The 7,566-nt window shown below is 36.7% G+C and overlaps 1 long non-coding RNA gene across 6 annotated transcripts in view; it reads left to right on the top strand.

The window, feature by feature from the left end:
- The window catches only part of LOC108639445, a 33,144-nt gene extending 26,221 nt beyond the window's left edge, over positions 1–6,923 (top strand). For 5 of the 6 annotated variants that reach the window (XR_001920503.2, XR_001920502.2, XR_001920504.2 and 2 more), the window contains 3 exons: positions 724–828; positions 1,513–1,558; positions 6,081–6,923. This is a non-coding gene — a long non-coding RNA (uncharacterized LOC108639445). Of the gene's footprint in view, positions 1–723; positions 829–1,512; positions 1,559–1,948; positions 5,338–6,080 lie in introns of those variants that run through there. The other variant, XR_001920505.2, reaches the window with a different exon arrangement.
- The last annotated feature ends 643 nt before the right edge of the window (positions 6,924–7,566 follow it).

Raw genomic sequence — 7,566 nt, 5'->3', positions numbered from 1 at the left:
TCATGTCTTTGAAGGATAGACAAACTTCTAAGAAGCTGGCTGTGATTGTAAATCAGGGAAAATTGCATTTTAGGTAGAACCTGCAGTGAAGGAGAAAATGAGTTTATAGTCGTGCTGTTTTTCATTTTTTCATGTATTTGCCTTTATTGCTTCCATAAAAGCTTAATGTGCCCAAACTTCAGTTGTTTCAAAATCTTCTAGTTATGACTATACTGTTGTTAATGAGCTATTATAACATTTAATGCAAACTGTAGGAAACATTACTGTAACGTGAATAAAATTTTAATAATGAAATCACGTTGCTATTCTTTTTCTTTAATTGATATTTTTACACAGGGATTACTATATTTGTTTAAACCATAATATAGTTTCCTGTTTCACTAGTAAATACATCTAATGCTTCAGTTGATATTAACTCCAAATAAGTTGCTTCCTGATTTCTTTATGTAGTAACTGGTTTGATATCATCGATAGCGACATTGTATTTAGATTAATAACTGAATTTCCTTGACAATCAATATGAATGGATTACAGATGATGTGAAAAAACATTTCTTCTTACAGTTTTGAATTTTCCATACTTTGGATGTTTCTTTGTGTTGTTTTCTTGTGTTGTAAGATAGCAAGCATAGAAATGTCTGATCTGACCTCTTTACAGCAATTATTATTTTACGTGTTCATGCATAAGACTCTAGATTTTAAACTTCCTAATTTCTCTTCCTAGGAATTTTCCATGTTTATTATTGTCCACATTTGAACCCTATCCAGTTTTTTAGTACCCTTTTGGAGAAGGGGTGACCTGTACCTCATATGGGATTTTCTTTTTCTGGTAAGGTCAGAGCATTGATTTTTATAATCCTATTATGCTGGCTTTCTTCTAATTCTCTTCCATTGTTTAAGCTACCTGTTTTATTATTCTTATTTTGATTGTAGTGTGGTGTTGAGCAGAGACTTTCACTAAACTGCTGAAGTGGGCCCTGGTTCCTTCCTGAGGCCGAAGCAACTGGTGTACTTTCCTACTATGGCATAACTGACCTAATGAACAACTTCCATTAAACAGGGGCAATCCTACCACTGTACCATAGCATAGGACCAAACACATTTTTTAAATACACTTTGTAGTTAACTATTTGCTATTAAAGAAATCTGTTATAATGAAATCAATCATTTAATCCAGTATTTTGCCCTGTTTAGATTTTGGTCAGGTTTTGATCTACGATTGCATGTGTCCTCATTTTTTTGTTTGCTTGCTTCAGGATACATTCTTCTACTACTTCAGGCTTTGAAAGAACTTTTCTGTTATCTAGATCATTAGATCTGGAGCAAGAACTAGGTTATCATCAGTAGTAGTTGTTCTATTCTGTTTCTTTTTTACATGATGCCTAGTATGGCTTTTGCTTATTGTTTGTGTTAGGATAAGATTTCTAAATTTGTGTAGGACTCCTATTTGATTATTCAACTGATTTCTTGAAGTTCATTGTTTTTTCATAATGTTTTATTATCCTTTTCCCAGCAATAAGCATGTTTTTGGAGACCCTGAGAATTTCTTAGCATGTAAGGTATGTCAGTGGGTTTTGCTTCATAATTTTGGGCTTTAGGGACCTTTTTATATTACTGAAATCTCTTTTTTAATAGGGTAGATTTCAAGTTCACTAAGTTTGACAGGGAGAAGCGTACATTGTGGAGCATGAACTCTTCCACATGTATGAAGGGATTCCTTCCATTTCTTACTTTTGCTTTTAGCAGTCCTACATTTTACCATTTTCTCATCAATTATTTCAGAAAATAGCTTATGACATCTGTCATACACATGACAAGGGTTTCCATAGTTTGTTTCCTGCACTCTGCTTTTTCTGCCAAAAATTCGGTATGTGTTCTGGATCCCCCTATACCTTCCCATCGCTCTGATTCTCCCTTCTCTTCATTTGCTGTGTGGAATTGTCTTGAAGATTTGCCCATGATTCACACTGGGGAGAAAATAGCTGGTACCAGCCATGAATGCAATCCAGCTCTTTGTTATAGGATTGAGGAATTTAGGAAATACCAGAGTTGAAGTTGATGCACATAGCTGTGCATCATATACCAGGTATGTGTGTGTGTAATATTGTGATAATTATATGACCAGGTACTGTTTAATAAAATATTGGTTTGTGTAATTGTAAATTATTAGTTCCTATGATTTTAGGCACCACACAGACAAAGGCTGAAAAGATTATCTGCAGTTTTAAGTGCTGGCAATGTAAATATAATACAGTTGAAAATAGAAAATACACACTAATAAATATAATAATAAAATATATAAAATATAGATGAGAAGGGAAATGCTAGTAGTTAGGGGGAACATTCATACTTTAGAGATCCAAGTCAGATACCTAAATCAAAAGACTGATCTGCCTAGGCTATTTCCACAGCTTATACAGGGACTCCTTCAGGGAACAGTTTGGAATGTTTCAGGAGTTCTTGCAACCAAATCACTCTCAACCGGAGCCTCTCCACTTACTGTATAGTAGGATACGTCTCCTACATCTCACTCTTCATTACTTTAGACACTTAAAAATACGTGATATGTGTATAACTGCTTATCACGCGTTTTGCTCATATGGGCTGTAGGGTCATGTTAGTAAGCTGAATTTCAGAGAAAGCTTTGAACAACAGCAATGCAATGTGTTTTCAAATATTTAAGGGAGTTACCATAAAGTGTAAGGTATAAAACAGAAAAAGGCACAAGAAATTTGTGTGAAAATACAACGTGTGGGTGAGAGAGGAGCTGGAAACTGGACTCCTGATGCAAGAAGCATCTCTGAGTTTTATTTTTTTACCAGTAAAAAGTGGAGGGTTTTGAAAATGTGTTAGCCAAACACAAAATAAAAATCAAATTAGACGGTATGATCTAATGGTCTTTTAAGCTTTATGTTTCATGAAAATTGTCCCAGCTTCAAATGGGAGCAAACCACAGCTGTCTTCCTGACAGTGATTCAGGAGCAATAGGTGTGATGGTGAGAAGCAAGGATGGGCCTTGAAGCTGAAGACAAGTAACAGATGTTGCAGAAGTAGCCAGAGAGAGCTGTGGAGACTTATGTGTTCTCTAAGTGATCAACTAGGAAAAGGGTCTTTGCAGCAGTTTTCTGAGTGAATGCATGCAATATTAGGCTGTGTCTCTCAAAGGCAGAGAGAAAAAATGTTACTGAATCAAAACGTGATGATGATGATTAACCTGATTGTTTGAAAGAGTTAAGAAAAATACCATCTTGAAAATGTTGCACTGAAAGTATCTGCAAATTATGAATATGAATCTTGGGATTTGGAGTATATTTGGCATCTAAGGTGATGCTAGAGTTATATGTCTACGCAATAGGCAGGATGATGGTGTGGCTATGCAGCTTTGTGAGTGCCACCACCAATTAAGTCATTCATATGGAAACTGTATAGATCTGTCCTCAAATATAATTGTATTATTTATTATTAAGTTCTTCACTCCTACAATTGCTTCCCACATAATATTGCTTAGAATATTTCCCTACCTGCCACAAAGGGCTGGACGTTAATTGTTGAGTTTGATTTGCAATGTCATGGTGGGGTACCTAGAATGAAAAGATGTGGTTTGCATTTGCTGGGAAGCCACTGATCTTTTCATTTGGTTTACAGTAATAGTGAACACTGGATACAGTAATTTCTTTACAATTAAATTATTAAGTTAAGTCTTCTAGTAACTATACTCTGTAGTACTTCAGTAATAGGTAATTGATTCTGTTCCTCATCCTGATACTGCCTGATGATGTAAGAATTCTCCCCAAGACGAGGAAGCTTTCAGTTTACTTGAAGCTTTTATAGTCAGGTTCCATATCAGCCACAGTCACCTTTTGTTTCCCCCTTCAGCATGTCCCAGAACTCACAGGTTGAGAAAGGATACTGGAGAAAGGACAGAGGAAGTAACATCTGCTCTTGGCTAATTTTCCACTGGCATGTAGTCATATGGGCATGGTAGCAAACAGATATGAATTAGAATTGCTTCTAGGTATTTCTAACTTAAACCAGAGATGAGGCAACTTTAGTATCAAGGAGGCATAATCTGAAAAAAAAATCAAAGAGCTTTTTATTTTCTTTCTTGTTATTTTTATAATAGATACATTTCCACCAGGTGTGGAAATTTAAAGTGTTAATGCATTTTTGCAAGAGCAAGAAGAAAGGTTGTCTTAGGCATCTAGTAGTTAGGTGTCCAGATTATAAAGTTAACACTTGTAGTATGCTCAGGGAAGAGACATTAAAAAATTGCCTTTCCTCAGAAATGTAACTCTGGGAAGGAATTTGATATTAATAGCCCATCAACAGTTTCAAGTTATTCAGAGAAAGAGTAGTGATAGCCAGGTAAGACAGTAAATGACCCTTTGCCTGCTAAAAATTTGTGAAATCATAAATTTGTGAGCAAACGTGCCCTGCTTGCATGCTCAGCTCCCCAGCCATTGTATGTTTACAGAGCAACAGCCAGGTTTGAATCTGTAACTCTTTTGAGATAAAATAACCAAAATCTGACACCATTAGTGCAGTGTTATAGGTGCTTTTCCATGTACCAGTTTCGGACAGGCATGTGGTATGGAAGTGGGAATTCAACATTAAAATGGAAATAAAGATTTTGATATGTATCCTGAGCCAGCACTACTGACCCTAAGAAGACAAAACCATTACCTTTCTTCACAAATTTTGGAAATCTCATCTACCTTGCATATCCATGAATTTCCTTATGTATAAGTAGTCTAAGTAAAGTCAGTTTCTCGTCTTGGCAAAAAGGGCTCTAAATGTCCATTAGAAATAATAGCAGTCTGAGTCCTTACCTCTCCATCAGTGCTACAGGCAAACCAATGTCTCATTGAATTTCACATGTTCATATCCTCATGTATCTTGAGATAATTTTTACACTTATTAATTTATTTTATACAAAGGATCTTGCTGCATCTTAAGCCATCCTGTAGGAGATACAAAAGTAATCAGAGATAGTTGATAGTCTTGAACATTTTTATTGTGTAGAAAGTGTGTTCATACTGATTTATCTGGTTACATGCTGGTCTCTGAAGGCATAACTCTACTACAGTAACGGGAAGAATGGTATCATACTCCTGGACCTCATTCTGTCTTTGGTCCGGCTGTCTCAAAGAGGTTGTACCAGTGAAGATACAAGGTGCAGCAACATTTACAGGCACAATGAATTGGCTGTTACACCCTCCTGAGCTGACAGATACCCGTGGGAAGGTCATAGCTAGAGAGAAAGCATGAACCCTTTCCTGAGGTGGATGAAAAGAGCTGGTGTTGAAGTTTGGATGACACGATGCTCCGCAGTGCAGCCTCTGAGTCTGTGTGCTTGTTGCACCATAAACCTGGTGTTCCTGTAGTGTCTTTGCTGCTGCTGTCACACCCTCCTGTTGTACTAAAGTCTATATTTCAGTAGGCAAACCTCATTATAAAGGAGGCATTTTTGGAAACAGTATATTTTTTCATTGGCAGTTATATGATACTAGATGCATGCTACCATGGGGTTTTGTTGGAACATTAGGGAGAAACACTGCCAAGCTAGAACTTCTCACAACCTTCAGATAGGCATAACAATGACACTTTCTATAGAAATATTGTTACTTTCTCTCAGTTCTACAGTGTTTTAAAATATGGAGAGATTATCTCATGTTAGTTTTTACCACCACGTTTCTAAGAGGCTGAAAATCTATGTGTCTGGAAATTAATTGATGAAGATAAATGCATTACCTCTATTGATTTTAGACTACTCTCTTTTATGAAAAATAATAAAACAAATCATATATAACTATGAAAAAGCAGCAGCACGCAGGAGGTGAGCAAACACACTGCAGGTACTCATGTTTGCCTGAAGGGAAATACACTGTGACCAATTAATGCTGTATAAGCCTCTTGTTGTAAGATATCACTGTAGCCTTTCCTGTAGCTGCAGCATTTTGTGGTAAAAATGTAGATCTTGTCATGGTCTAGGCACTCAGATTATTTTTCTGTGACTAGTTTGGTGTCTCTTTAATTAGACCTGTGCACAGTGTTACCTGATTTCATTCTCTTTCTGTTTAGATATTTAGACCCTAATCCTGCCACTGGATTTGTTCAAATGGACCTTGATAGCTGTGGGGCCTGACTGAGTTGATGAGACTCCTGGATGACTGCAAGCTCCTACTCTGAAGATCTGATTGTAGGCCTGAACCTAAATTTCTATTTCCTTCCCCTGTCTACCTGCTTCTGATTGATGAAAATTATCCAAAAAACTGTATTGTCTTTGAGTCTTATGCACATCACTTTAGTAGCATTCAGAAGCTGTGTGCTTGGGATGTTGTCAGACATTGTTAAAATATTTCTGTTCCGTCATGTGCCAATATCTCATGATTGTTCTGATTGCTGTTATATTTTTACATTTACCGTCTTCCTACCTAAAATGGAGATCATCACCTGTGTTTTCGGTCACTGTGGTATTTCTCTTAACTCAGATTTTTAAGTCAGATTAACTGTTGAAACTATTCAGAACTTTTTTCAAGATGTGGGTAGATTTGTTTTTTCCTTGGCGGACACAGGGTATATCTATTTTATTTTGCAAACTTAGCAGCCTACTAGTACTGAAAGCTTTCAATATGGTGATACTCTAATGCAGATCAATAAAATAAGTAGGAAAAGGCATTAACTTTTACTAGATCTCCTGTTGCTTTTCTATTTCTGTGGCTGTGATTACATGACATACAGCTGAGAGTGAGGATATTTTTATTTTTTTTGTGAGCCAGTGAATATCTTTTGATTACACTGAGTGCTGTTCCCTGTGTATTCCGTATGACCATGTTGCAGTTTCACCAAGTACTAAAGTTATAGCCCTGGTAGAAGCAGGAAAGGACTTTGCAAAATCACATTAAAAGAGTTCGAGAAGGAAAACAGATCTGTTTCATCTCTATGCATCTTAGTATTTATTTTGTGTATTTTTTAAAAGGCAAATACGTAGCAATATGTGATAACGTATTAAAAGATCAGAACTTTCTCAGTATATAGAGAATGAGAAAAACCTTTTTTGTTTTGTTGGTTTGTTACAGTGCTTCTGTAAGCACTGTAAGCTAAGATCTTCACAGTATTTGATGAATTTTTGCATATTCTCAGAACAACAGAAAAGCATCACTGTCCTGTTTGACCAAGGAGAAAATTGAGCCACTTGTTCAGTCAGTAGTAAAGTCAATGATATTAATTGGGTTCTCCTGTCTTTTAACCTTTTGCCTCCGGCTCCATTTCTCCCTCAAGAGCCAAACCTTCCATTATCATCATCTGTTTTACATTTCTGTGTGAAAGGCCCAAGGTGTTACGGTTTGGACTCCCAGAAAATGAGGAAGACAAGGTTGGTGGCCATCTGCCAAGGTGCTTGGTCTGACTTGCTCCTTGCTCACAGAAGCTGATGGCAAAGGCAGAACTGAGTGTTCCTGTGTGGCATTCAACTGCCTTAACCACATGCCCATCGCTCTCTTCCTGTAGTTGTCTGTCTTGTTCTTTGCATAACTCCTAGAGCAAACACATATACCAACCTATAAAT

This window comes from Manacus vitellinus, unplaced genomic scaffold (genome assembly GCF_001715985.3).
Source record: "Manacus vitellinus isolate BGI_N305 unplaced genomic scaffold, ASM171598v3 scaffold_2_pilon, whole genome shotgun sequence".
Classification (NCBI taxonomy): domain Eukaryota; kingdom Metazoa; phylum Chordata; class Aves; order Passeriformes; family Pipridae; genus Manacus; species Manacus vitellinus.
Note: the sequence above shows the minus strand (reverse complement) of the source record. Positions and strands in the feature narration are given on the sequence as shown.